Below are 13,147 nucleotides of genomic sequence, written 5' to 3'. Positions count from 1 at the left end.
GCAGGTTTATGAGTTCAGGGAATTGAGGGAGTTTCCTCCCAATGATTCTACTTATCTCTGTATTATAGAGATGAAGTTGTCTGTAGGGAGTGTGGCAGCAGAGGTGGGTACAGGGCTTTGTCAGTGGCAAAGGATTGATAAGATTTGAGAAATGCAACAGGGAGCAGGAGAAGCACAGGGCAGCTAGGGGGTCTTGATTCTAGGGTCCCCATCGGCATCTGGGCTCAAAAAAGAGTTCCATATCTAGTGGACAAAGGCACCACTTCAAAATACAAAGACCACCCAGCAGGGAAAACCAATGAGGACCTGATCTGGGAAGGGGGGTCGGGCTCAGAAGGGAGAATTGGGCATGAGCAAAGCCACAGGGGAGGAAAAAAGCAAGACAGGCCCTTGAGGGTGGTCAAGGGACACCAGTAAGGTCACTCTGGAGGTCAGATGCAACCCAGAGTATCAGCAACTGCACATCGTGGATCAGTCAAGAAGCAGGCCCAGTCATTCTAGCCTGAAATAGTGGGAGATGACCTGGGAAGACAGGTTGGGCTTAGATTGCATCGGACCTTGAATGCCAAGTTAAATGTGTTCATTGTCTGACATGATTCATGACATGATTCTATTAAGGCAGATTCTGTTCTGCTCAGTGCTATGCCTACAGGGCCCTGATGGAGACTGTGCACAATAAATGTTCAATAAGTACTTGTGAATATTGAAAAAATGCACAGGTGCTCCCAGCAGCTCACCCCTCCAGTGGCTGTTCTTTCTACCTGTCAAAGCTCGTGCTGACACATATACTGGGAGGTGACCCCCAGCTGCGCCTGCCCCACCAGGCACATCAAGCCAGGCCCCGGCCCTGCTTTCACCTGGCTCGCCTATGGCTAGTCTGTCCAGCAGCCGCTGTGCACCCACCAAACCACAGGCAATGGAAATGCATAGTCTTGGGTTTGAATTCTTAACAGAGCATAGGACTGGCATTGCTTTATTCAGACACAGTCAAGGAAAGCAAGGGGGAGGGAGAGGCACTTTTCCACCATCCCTGCACTGGTGAAGCAGCCGCGGTCAGGGAGGTTGTTCCCGGCAGAGGGAAGAGTAGGTGGGAAAGAACCGAGAGGATGGCAAGTGGGGCCTATGAGTCACTCAGCGTCACCAGGGCCAGAAGGGCAAGGAGGTTCAGAAGCAAAGTGGGAGTGACCCCAAGCATCTACAGGTGGCTCTTCGGAGCCTCTTTAAGCACCTCTGGCCTTGCTGCTGGTAACACTCACCAGGAAGGTTCATGGAGACAGAGGGGGCACAGCTGAGGGACTTAGGTGGCAGCTGGGGGTCAACACTGCAGGAGCCCTGGGCTTCCAACAAGAGGTTAATTATCTCACTGTCAGGGGCTGTGGGGTCCGCAGACTCCAGGAGAGTGGAAACATGGCCGGATGCTCAACCCAGGCTCAGCGGCTCCTGAGCTAAATGTGAGGCTCTAGTTCACTGAGAAGCCTTGCAGGAGGAGGCAAGGAGCTTGAGGAATCAGGACAGAGGTGACACAGAAGTCAAAATTCCTCAGCCAGACACATCAAAGGGTACCAAGAGAGCTTTAACTCAGGACAGGTAGAGACTCGTTGGGAATGGCCACAGGCTTCCTGGCTTGTGCACACAGACTCCCATGCTGTTGAGCACAGAAAAATACACTCAGGCACACACAGACAGTGCCAGGTACCCAAAGCTGCCCTCCCTGAGGGACCAGGTTAAACTCTTCGTGCCACGCCAGGTCATTTCCAGCACCCAAAGTCAGGAATCTGAGCTGTGCTTCCTGCTGGGGCTTCCTCAATTCCAATCCTTTCTGGGTTCCGAAACCCAGAAATGTGAAATCAACCAGGTCTCCCTGTTCCACCCCTTCCCTCTCCACACACACAAACACACACACACACACACACAGGACACACTCAGTACATCTAAAAGATGAGCCCTACTGAAGTAGGGGTGAGGGGTAAGGCCAGAAGGGGAGGGAGTGTCTTTAAGACTTGTACTGTGTTTCCCCCACCCTTCCTCCTGTCCCACACCTGCCCACCTCCTGGAGGAGTCTGTGCCTTTTGTCCTAAGTTCTCCCTCTTCCCTGTCCAAACCAGAGCCCTCCCAGGCGTGGCACAGGTGGCAGAGGGCTTTCCAGCCTGCCTGCTTCTTTCTACTCTGTCTTGCCACCTCTGTCCTTCGCCATATTCTTGCCCCATCCAAACTCACAAGCTCCAAATTTCCCTTAATTTTCCCTGGAAAGACAGCACTTATCACCTGCCCTCAGCTGCTGTTGATGGCTGATGACACGGGAAGCTGCAGGCTGCTGGGGTGCAGGGCGGGAGACTTGGCTTCATCCTTGGTCTGATGGGAGTATTTTTGTAGCAGTGCCTCTCAGCATAGAATGCTCTTCCCCCTCCACCTATGCCTCCTTCCTGCTCTGTTGTGGAAGAACAATGTAAGAGGAAAGAGCACTGGAGAGGGAGCTGGGGGGTCAGGCTTCCAGCCCAGCTCTGCCCCTGCCTTGCTGAGTGGTCTAGGACATGCCACCTACGCTCTGTGGGCCTCGCGGTGCACTGAAGCATCGCTGGCCTTAACAGCTTTTCTCCATTCTGTGGTTCCATCTGTGATCTGGTACCAACGCATTTGACTGCCTGGGACGCCTGGTCCTGCCCACTCAGGAAGGGCCTCAGGCATAGATGGAGTAAGGAGGTGGGTACCTCTGTAATGCCCTGAAGGGGCCCCAATGCCCTCTTTCTGCTTGAGGGTGCCCGTTAGTGAGAGGCTCCCATGCCCATCCCATCTCCTGGCATGAAATGGAGAGTGGTGCACCTGCTGCACTTCCCTCCATGGAAGACCCTGGTCTAGAGAGTGAAGAGGACCACAGTGTGGACCTGGGGACAGTGAAGGAAGATCAGAATTTTGGAGAGAGGGGAGGTACAAAGGCATCCCACAAAGTCAGAGATCTGCTGAGAGAGTTCCCATCCAATTTAGGGTTGTCGGATTTGCCAAAGGCTAACCAGGTGTCAACCTGCCTAGGGAGCTCACAGCAGCTCCACTCCCCTTCTCCTTGCCCATGCATGCCATCGCTCAGTTTCCATTGATTCTTCCGTACTGAACCTGAACTTGGCCTCAGAATACCGACTTGATCAATGGGTAAAACCTATGTTTCAGTCTCTGTCCAAGGCCCTGTTGGTTCATGTCGGTTCTTCACTCAGACTCAGACCTGGGATCTTTAAATTCACCTTCCAGGGGTGCCCACTTAGTCTCCACTCTGGGTGTTAAAAATCTGGCAGGCAGGGGGCCATCTGCCCCCAACATGCTGGCCTCCAGAGTCCCATCTGCTCCTAGGTTGCAGTCTCTGTCTCTCCAGGTAAGACGGGAGGGAGTCTAGCCAGATGCCCAGCCCTCCTCTGGAGATTGCACCCACTCCCCTGTTTAAGATCTGTATCACGGGTCGTCAGAAGAGGCTCCCTTTATACAGCGGTGCCCGGCTCACTTGGGCCCTGGGGTCCAAGCCATGAATGTGGATGAGCCTGCCTTCTGCTCTCTCACGTGGGACCAGCCGCAGCACAAACAGCGGCAGGGTGAAATTTGCATGAGCTTTGCATGTAACTGTGGCTTTATTTTTGGAAGGGGGAAGGGCAGGCTGGGATTGGTGGGTAATCTTGTTCTTGGGGAGAAATGTCAATCAATGCTGCTAAGACACAAGCTGCCCACCGGGATGGAGGAAGACTCCCCGGCAGCTGAACGCTGACGACCTGTGCACAAAAGCCCGCCCGGCAGAGTGGCTTTTGATTCCTCCAGAGCAGTGGGAAGCCGAATTGCTTCCGATTGTTCAACCCGATGGAATGACTCAGCCTGCCAGCGATTTCCCTTTCACTTTCTGCCTTTCCATGGAATCCAAGTGCACTTAATTGAGAGCTGCGTGGGCCCCTGCTCCCAACCCACCAGCAGCCTCTCCCCCCAGCACCTCAGCAACCTCAGCCCCTCCTCATGTTGCCCACGTTCCCCCACCCCCTTCCTCCTCCACTCTCGCCTCTTTTTCATTCATGCATTCACTCAGAAAATCTGTATCGAGCTTTGCTCATGTAGGCCTTCAGGCGTCTGCAAACTGAGCACGGGGAGGTTTGCAGCCTGGGCTGAGATGATTAACTAGCTCAAAGGCTCACCCCTGCCCCAGCCCTGGCCCCCAACCCCTTTCCCCCTCATCTAGAGCAGCAAATGGGAGGAAGGGTCAAGGACAAGGAATACAAACAGGAGGAGGAATTCCAGATAAGGAAAGCTGAATCGGGCAGAGTATGTATGGGGGGAGGGGGAACGGGGAGAATCATCATAAAAGGGGAGTCAATTAGCCCTGGGCACGTGCCCCATTCAGCCCCAGAGAGACCTCTGCTGGGGAGCTGGCTGGAGGCCCGCCCACCAGTCTGGTGCAGCCTGGGCCCCCCAGCCCCAGCTGGCAGATGCCTGGGGACTGTTCTCACATCTCTGCAAGAGCAGCTGCCCTCCTGGAGGCCCAGAGGCAGGCCTGGTGAGATGGCAGTGGGAGTGGGGGTGGGGGTGGGGGTGGGGAGTCCTTCCTAAAGGACCTGCTCTTTTGACTTCAAGAAATGCGAGGATCTAATTCTAGCATCTTTCCATACTGCTCTATAATTTCACATGCACTTTGGTTTCAGTGCATCCCATGTGTACTGTCCTCACTGGTCAAGCATTTTTTGTATCTGTGATTTCATTTAATCCTGACAGTGGCCGGGCGTTGGTATCAACTGTGCTTATCTGACACATGAGGAAATGGAGACCCTGAAAGATTGAATTGTATGCCTGATGATACAGCAGATCCGTCGGTCTGGGATCCTTTGTCTAGGGCCTAATGCAAACATGCAAGTAAAGTGTGTGCCAAGTGTGAGGTCTGGGCCGGGCGCAGTGGCTCACACCTGTAATCCCAGCACTTTGGGAGTCCGAGGCGGGTGGATCATGAGGTCAAGAGATCGAGACCATCCTGGCCAACATGGTGAAACCCGTCTCTACTGAAAATAAAAAAATTAGCTGGGCATGGTGGCGCGAGCGCCTGTAGTCCCAGCTACTTGGGAGGCTGAGGCAGAAGAGTCACTTGAACCCGGGAGGCAGAGGTTGCAGTGAGCCGAGATCACATCACTGCACTCCAGCCTGGCGACAGAGTGAGACTCTGTCTCAAAAAACAAACAAGCAAAAAAACAAGTGTCCGTTCTGATGAATGATGACTGATGGTTTCCTCCTAAGGACCTACAACTGTGCTGGCCACATGTAAGAGTAGGCAGGGCCCAGTAAGTGGGATGAGTGTCCCAGAGCAGGAGTGAGGCAGCACCAGAATTAGAGCTCTGGTTCCCTGACTGCAGCACCGCCCTCCTACCCCAACTCCCGCACCTCTGCTATCCAGCCCCCAACATGGAGACCAGGTCTACACTCTTGGGCTCTCAGCACCCTGGGGACAAATAAGCAGGAGGAAAAGAACACAAGGACGATGCCAGAAACCAGGGGACCCGACAGCCCAGACAGCATCCTCCACCAGGGTGCCTGAGAGGTGAGGCGGATAAGAGAGTAGCTGTTTTCTTTTTTTTCTTTTCTTTTTTTTTTTTTTTGAGATGGAATCTCACTTTGTTGCCCAGGCTGGAATGCAGTGGTGCGATCTTGGCTCACTGCAACCTCTGCCTCCTGGGTTCAAGTGATTCCTCGGCCTCAGCCTCCTGAGTGGCTGGGGCTACAGGTGCGCGCCACCATGCCTGGCTAATTTTTGTATTTTTAGTAGAGACAGGGTTTCACCATGTTGCCCAGGCTGGTCTTGAACTCCTGACCTCAGGTGATCTGCCCACCTTGGCATCCCCAAGTGCTGGGATTACAGGTGTGAGCCACCATGCCTGGCCAAGAGAGTAACTTTCACCTCGTTTCCTACAAAAGAAAAAATTAAAAACCGCTCACATGCTAGGGGCAGAGACAAACTGACTCTAACTCAGCACATTCCTAAGAAAGCTGCATTTTTGGTTAAATTCATGCTGCTTTTTAAACCCTTTTTGTTTAGGTGTACATAGCTGTCAGATCTCTCCACCAGATCCTCAAAAACAGAAACTCTGCCTTGTATTTTTTTTTTTTTTTTTTTGTCTTGGTCCAAAACGCCGAACAGGATTGGTTGTTGAGGAAGGGGATGGATGCACTTCCCCCAGGTGACCAGTTGTCTCAAAGTCTACATGATGAATGTTTGAGTGAAAACCAGATTTGGGTTCTGGTAGTATAGACTTGGCTTCGGTATCTGCATATGTGGAGACCTCAGTTTAAGTCACATGCCTTCCCAGGGCCTCAGCTTCCCTTCTGTGAACTAGGTCAGTAGTCTCTGTGCCTCCTTATGAGCTGGTTTTATTAAAAATATTTATTGAGAGCCAGGTGTGATGGCTCACACTGGTAATTCCAGCACTTTGGGCGGCCAAGGCAGGAGGATCACTTGAGCCCAGGAGTTTGAGACCAGCCTAGGCAACATAGCAAGCCCTGCCCTGTCTCTGCACAAAATTTAAAAATTAGACAGTTATGGTGGCATATACCTGTAGTCCCAGCTACTTAGGAGGCAGAGGCAGGAGGATCTCTTGAGCCTTGGAGGTTGAGGTTGCAGTGGGCTACAATTGCACCACTGCACTCCAGCCTGGACAAGAGAGTGAGACTCTGTCTCCAAAAAAAAAAAAAAAAAAATTGTTGAGCATCTATTATGTTCTTAGTACTGTGTTTGACCCTGTGTGTGATACAAAGAAGCTTTAGCGCTATCTGCCTTCAAGGGGGTTTAAAGATAAGTGGGGTGACAGACTTTCACCCCTGAAAAGTTAGATGATGCAAGAGCTGTGCAGGCTGAGGGCCAAGGGAGCTGAGCACCGAGGAGCAACTGTGGCCAAGGGAACTTCCTGCCCTCTGCGCAGAGCAGGGAGATGGGAGCCAGGCCTGAAACAGGGCTGTATTCTTTCTTGGAAAGGAAGCCGAGGTTTCATGATGAGATTCAGGGGTTGTTTTCTCCCCTGCTTTTTTCTTTTTCTTTTTCTTTTTTTTTTTTTTTGAGACAGAGTCTCTCTGTTGCCCAGGCTGGAGTGCAGTGGCATGATCATAGCTCATTGCAACCTCCAACTCCTAGCCTGAAGCAATCCTCCCACCTCAGCCTACCAAATAGCTGGGACTATAGGCATTGTGGCACTGTGCCTGGCTCATTTTTTAAAAAAATCTTTTGTAGACATGGCAGGGAGGGTCTCACAGTGTTTCCCAGGCTGGTCTCGAACTCCTGACCTCAAGCCATCCTCCTGCCTTGGCCTCCCAAAGTGTTGGGATTATAGCCATGAGCCACCATGCCTAGCTGAGATGCAAGTTCTTTACGAGAGGCCTTGCTCCTCTTTTTCTCTGCAGTCAACACGATGCCTGCCATGCCACTACCCTGGGGGACAATGTGAATGAATAATAGTGAGTGTGAAGTGCTCCAGGTTGCACAGATGGAACTGAGCATGAAAAAGCGAAGGCGTGGTTCCCATGGCTAAGATTAGAAATTACCCTGGGCTGGTGATGCCGCCCCAGTGGGAAGGAGAGAGCTACAGGCAGAACTCTGATCCCTGCCCGGCAACCTACCAGCCATTCCTGCAGACAGCTTGCTCCCCGACCTGGGACAGCAGCTGCAGCCTCCTCTGCCTTCCCGGCACTTGAACCCACAGGGTGACCCTCTCTGATTCAAGCAGCACCGTGAGCCCAACAGGCTGGACTCCCATTTGTATCAGACAAACTGACACACACACATACACACCCCACATCCCCCCTTTCCACACGTGCCCTGGTAGATCAGGGGCTGCTCTTTCTCCCGTTTCCCTCTTCCCCTCAGCTGGAAATGAAACCCAGTTGTCCCTGTCCTGTTAGTCAAATAGACAGAATAAAGGGTTGGAGCCTGGAATTTGTGATATGAGCTTGGCAAATCCCTTTTCCGCTCTGGCCTCAGGGTGTAGTGAAGCATTTGGGGCAGAGGACGGCCGAGGTCCTGCCTGGCTGGTTGTGCCTCGAGTTCCAGGCTGCCTCAGAGCAGGGGGCTCCTCTGTACCTGCAGCAGGTCAACCCCTCTGCTCAGCCAAAGCTCCTTCACCACACCTGGTCACAGGGCTCCTCCCTGGGCCTCATTTCTGCCAGTGCCCCTCTTCTGAGTAACAGCAACTTCTCCTCCCCTCCCCCAGGGTAACACAGCCAACTGTGACTCAGGGGCTCTCTGTCTCACTGCCGCTGCCTTCCTTTGATATCTTGGCTAATAGAGGTCCTAGATGTCGTCTCTCCTGCACAATTTAAGGAACGGGGCTTTAAAAACTGACAGCTTCTGAGACCCCCAATAAAATAAATCTTAGTAAAGCTTTCATACGTGGAAAAATAATCACATATAAGAGGGTTTTTGCAACAGAATGGAAACATCTAAGTAGGGAATAGTAAAAGAAATGAGGTGGAATATTACACAGCGGGTAAATGGGAAGATCTAGCTCTACATGCTGTCAACATGCATGGATCCCAAGTATCAAATAAAAGGTCGAATAAAACAATTAAGGTTGCAGAATGATATATATGACATGATATGACTTATGTAAAGTAAAAAACATATAGCATTCATAGACGTTAAAATATGTTTAATGATCCAAAAATGTTCCCACTCAAATCATGAGAACTTTCCACCTGGGGAGAGAGATTAGGGGTGGGAGTGGGGAGAAGGAATAGGGAATGGGGACTCCAACTCTGAGATGTTTGTTTCATTTCTGAAACAAATATGGCAACATTTTAACAATTGTCCATTCTGCAGGGGGTACTTGGGTTATTTTTGTACATATTTCCATATCTTAAAAATTTCTTAAACACAAGGAAAAGGAAACTGCCCTGTGGGGTGTCCGATGAGCATCGGGCGAGCCTTCGGGAGACACTGTTCCCTGAGCCCTGCTTGCCAGTCCAGAGGGCCTGCCCCTCTGACCACCCAGACCCCTTCTTCCACCTCGCGCCCCACTTTGAGTGGTCTAAGGCCCGCCCACCTCTTGGGGATTGGAGCGGCTGCAGGCTGGAGTCTGTGTGGAGGGATGGGGCTGCCTTGAGAGGATGCAAGGCATTTGCTTTAGTTTCACTTCCAATGGTCTCTCCAGCTCCTGAAGGGAAGCAGGGAGTCGTTAAAGTGAAGTCAGTAATCCAAGACCACGTTATTTGTTCCTCTCCAAAGTTCATGTTCTATCCTCCAGAGCAGGATGTATGAATGTTTTTAAACTAGGTCAATCAAGGGGCATTAGGGGTCAGGAAACCCTTAGAAGTCAGAGCCAAAATGTTGGAGGAGGGTGCGTTTTTCTGAAGAGGGGGTTGACAGCTCTCATTAAATTCTTAAGAGGTCTCAAAAAAGAAAAGACTGAAATGAATCCAGACCCTCGTGTTGTGGTTGGAAACTGAGCCCAGAGGGGCCTCGAGGCTCTGCACCAGTGAAGGGAAGACCCACATCTCCCCGCCCAGTCTCCGCCTGCTTCCAAGTTCAAGGCGGTCGTGGGGTAGGCAGTGGCACTAAGACCTCTGTGGCCAGGCCAGCTTCTGCCCTGGGAGTCCAGCCCCGCAGCTCTTCTCAAATCAACAGAGCATCTCAGAGAGCTCTTCTGGGGAATAATAATGAGAAAGAATACTAACAATGACCAGCACTGGGGACTTTTCAAAATAGTTTCTAAGCTCCTACTTCTTTTCCTCTCCCTACTGAAGTCATGTGGCAGGGCCAGTATGGTTGCCTTCATATTACAAGTGAGGAAACTGAGGCATAGAGAGGTTACGTAGCATGTCCACGGTCACACTGAATCAGTGACTCAACTGGGGTTTTAAACTCATATTTTCCTCCTCTTCCCCCCAAACCAAGTTTCTTAACCACAGAACCGTTGACATTTTGGGTGAAATCATTCTTTGTCGTGGGGCTGTCGTGTGCATTCATTGTAGGATGTTTAACAGCATTGCTGGCCTCTACTCACGGAATAACAGTAGCACCCCCATCATGACAAGCAAAAATGTCTTGTCTCCAGGTCCTGCCAAATTACCCCCATTTGAGAACTGCTGCTCTGACACCAAGCCCAAGTTCATCCAGACCCCAGCACCTTTGCACATGCTGTTCCCGATAAGGGCATCATTTTACAAAACCACTTTATCAGGCTGGCTCTTCTCGAATGTCATCTTCTCAGAAGCTTTCCTGGCCACTCCATCTAAAGTAGTAGACACACATGCACACGTATACACACACATGTTCACACATGCACACACAAAGACGTGCACACATGAACAAACACTCACACACCTGTCCTCCCTGTCTCTCTGGCTTTTATCTACCATTCACTAAATATTCTCCTTCCTTCTCCCCTCCCCTCTTCCCCACCTGATCCTCTACATTTTGCACAGTACTTAGCCCATGTCAGATGCTGAATAAATATTTGTTGAAGAAATGACTAAATGTTCCCCCACAGTGCAGCCCCATCAGCTCAGTCCTGCCAACAGGCTACTTGGCACAGCAGTTATTCAGGACACACTTGGCTGTGGGCTTGGGGAGTGGCCAGCACAACACTTTGCATCGTTGTGGGCCTGCAAAGGGCAAAAGTTCTGGGGGGAATGGATGGGGTAAAGAGGGGCAAGTGCAGACTGCAGAGATGCCAGAAGCACAGCACAGCCGTGAGCTCACCGCTGAGTGCTGGTGGGCTTTCCCCCTGCTCCTTGCAGCTTAGGGGAGGAGGTGTGGGACGGAGAGGGGGAGAAGGAGGGAAGGATGTCAGGGAGCAGGAGGGGAAATAACAGAAGCTGAGTGGGAGGGAGGAGGCAGGAGGCGGGGTGGCTGGAGGCTGAACATCTCCGGCTGGGGGAGTGACCTCTGCACACTGCATGGCGGCAGAGGAGGAGGAGGGTGTGTGGGAATCCTCCACTTCCTTTCCCAGCCAGAACCCGGGACTTGGCGTGGGCCAAGGCATAGCTGCTTCAACTCATGGGAAGCCAGACTGTTGGTTTGGGATGAGACGATGAGTCAGGTTAGTTCACATCTCTCTGCATCCAGAAAGACACTTTGCAACTCCACGCCTCTCTCTCCACATTCCAGAAAGGGACCATCAGAGGCAGGTGTCACTTTGCCTTGAGCCTTGGTTTCCTTTGGGAGGGAGAATGCAGAAGGGGGCTGGGGATGGGGCAGCTCAGGTGCTCCCACTACTTTTGAGTAGAAGCCGCTCAAAAGTGAGGGCTTTCTGCAATATCCTGGGCCCCTCCCCATCCTGGTGGAGCAGCCATCCACAGTGCAGGTGGGCTAGTGGAGGGGAGGTCATGTCAGGGAGGGGTGTGAGGGCTGGGACTGGTCCTGGGGCCAGATTCTGAGAAGGGTAGGCTGGATGGTCCCAGCTGCTTTGGGTTTCTTTTCTCTTTTTCTCTTTTCTCTTAAGGTCTAAAGTCCAACTCTAGCTGGATTCCTTCTGTAGGAGCTCACGTAGCATGCCATGTGGAGTGTGAGGCTCTGTGGTTCCTTTACCTTCTCTCCATCCTTCTTCCCTCCTCCTGTCCCCTTCCTGAATCCCCAACATCTATGTGATTTCTTATTTTCACCCCAAATAGGTGCTCCCAGTCAGTAGGAATTTGTTTCCCAGAAATAAAAATGTGTCTGTTGACCCTGTCCTTATGGAGGGCAGAGACAGCAAGTTGGACGGGGGCAGGTGAGAAGATGGATTTGGGAACCAGGATGGAACACAGCCGAGTTTTGTGTAATGCTCTCTCCAAGTTGACAGTGAAACAAGTCTAGACACTTAAAGGTGATTAGCTTAGCTTCAAGTGGATCCCAAACTCTCCTCAAACTTCAAAGCTCCTCTGTGTGTCAAGACCTGGGGAGTGGCCAGCTGGGTATCAGGGCTAAGGGATAGGAATGCTCTCAGGAGGACTGGAGGTGGCCATTCTTCAGTCACCCCTCTCCTGGGCTCCTGGCATTGTCCGTCTTCTTCCTCTTGACCCTCTAGGACGCAGCACAGGGCTGCTGCCCAGGTGAATGACAGAGCTTCTGAGTGCCTACAATCTTGTTGGCATTGGCCCAAAAGGGAAATGAAGCTCAGCTAGAGAAGTCTGCTTTTGATTCCTCCTCTAGGCTTCCTCTTCCCTAACCCAGGAAGCTCATTTTGCTATCTGGGACAGAAACCCTAACATCTCCGGGCCTCACCTACAGTCCCCAGTCACAGCGTGCGATTTTAGCATGGAGATTGTGGCGTTTGGGCCTGGGTTCGAATCCCACCTCTGTCACTGGTCACTGAGTGGCCAGGGCCACGGCATCCCACCTTGTGAGTCTGTGCCTTAGCCTCTCGTTTTTTGTTCTAGGAGCTCTAGATACAAAAACCTTTGCTCTCAGATTCTGGTAGAGATACACACAATAAACCCTAAATTTGCAGTGAGCTGAGATTATGCCACTGCACTCCAGCCTGGGTGACAGAGTGAGTCTCTGTCTCAATTAAAAATCAATCAGTCAATCAATCAGTCAATAAAATAAGATATGACCGGGTGTGGTGGCTCACACCTGTAATCCCAGTGCTTTGGGAAGCCAAGGTGGGAGGATAGCTTGAGGTCAGGAGTTTAAGACCAGCATGGGCAACACAGCGAGACCCCTGTCTCTACAAAAGAATTATTTAATTAGCCAGGAGTAATGGTATGTGCCGTCATCCCATCTACTCTGGGGCTAAGGTGGGAAGATCACTTGAGCCCAGGAGCTGGAGGCTGCAGTGAGCTGTGATCACTGTTACCTACTGCACTCCAGCTTGGATGACAGAATGAGACTCTGTTTCTAAAATTTAAAAATAAATAAAAAATAATAAGATTAGTACAGGTGAGAGCAAGCCTTACATAGGGAATAAACAGGTTGGTAGACAGTAATCGGGGAGGGATGCAAGGGTTTCAAGATTAACTGGAGAAAGCCACCTTGCAGACATGAGACTCAAGTTGAGAACTAGAAAATGAGAAAGGCTGATGTATGTGAAGAGCCCAGGGAGGAGAATTCCAGGCAGGGGAAGCAGCAGCAAGTGCAGAGGCTCCTGGATGGGTCAAGACTTCGTATGTTCACCCACCAGGAAAGAGATGAGTGTGTCCCTGGGACATGCGGGACAAGGTGAGGAGTCTGCAT

General features: G+C 51.4%; 1 protein-coding gene across 2 annotated transcripts in view; it reads left to right on the top strand.

Moving 5' to 3' along the window:
- LZTS1 (leucine zipper tumor suppressor 1) overlaps positions 1–13,147 on the top strand; it is a 57,699-nt gene that overhangs the window by 31,199 nt on the left and 13,353 nt on the right. The window lies entirely within an intron of this gene.

Source organism: Pan troglodytes, chromosome 7, assembly GCF_028858775.2.
Source record: "Pan troglodytes isolate AG18354 chromosome 7, NHGRI_mPanTro3-v2.0_pri, whole genome shotgun sequence".
NCBI lineage: Eukaryota > Metazoa > Chordata > Mammalia > Primates > Hominidae > Pan > Pan troglodytes.
Note: the sequence above shows the minus strand (reverse complement) of the source record. Positions and strands in the feature narration are given on the sequence as shown.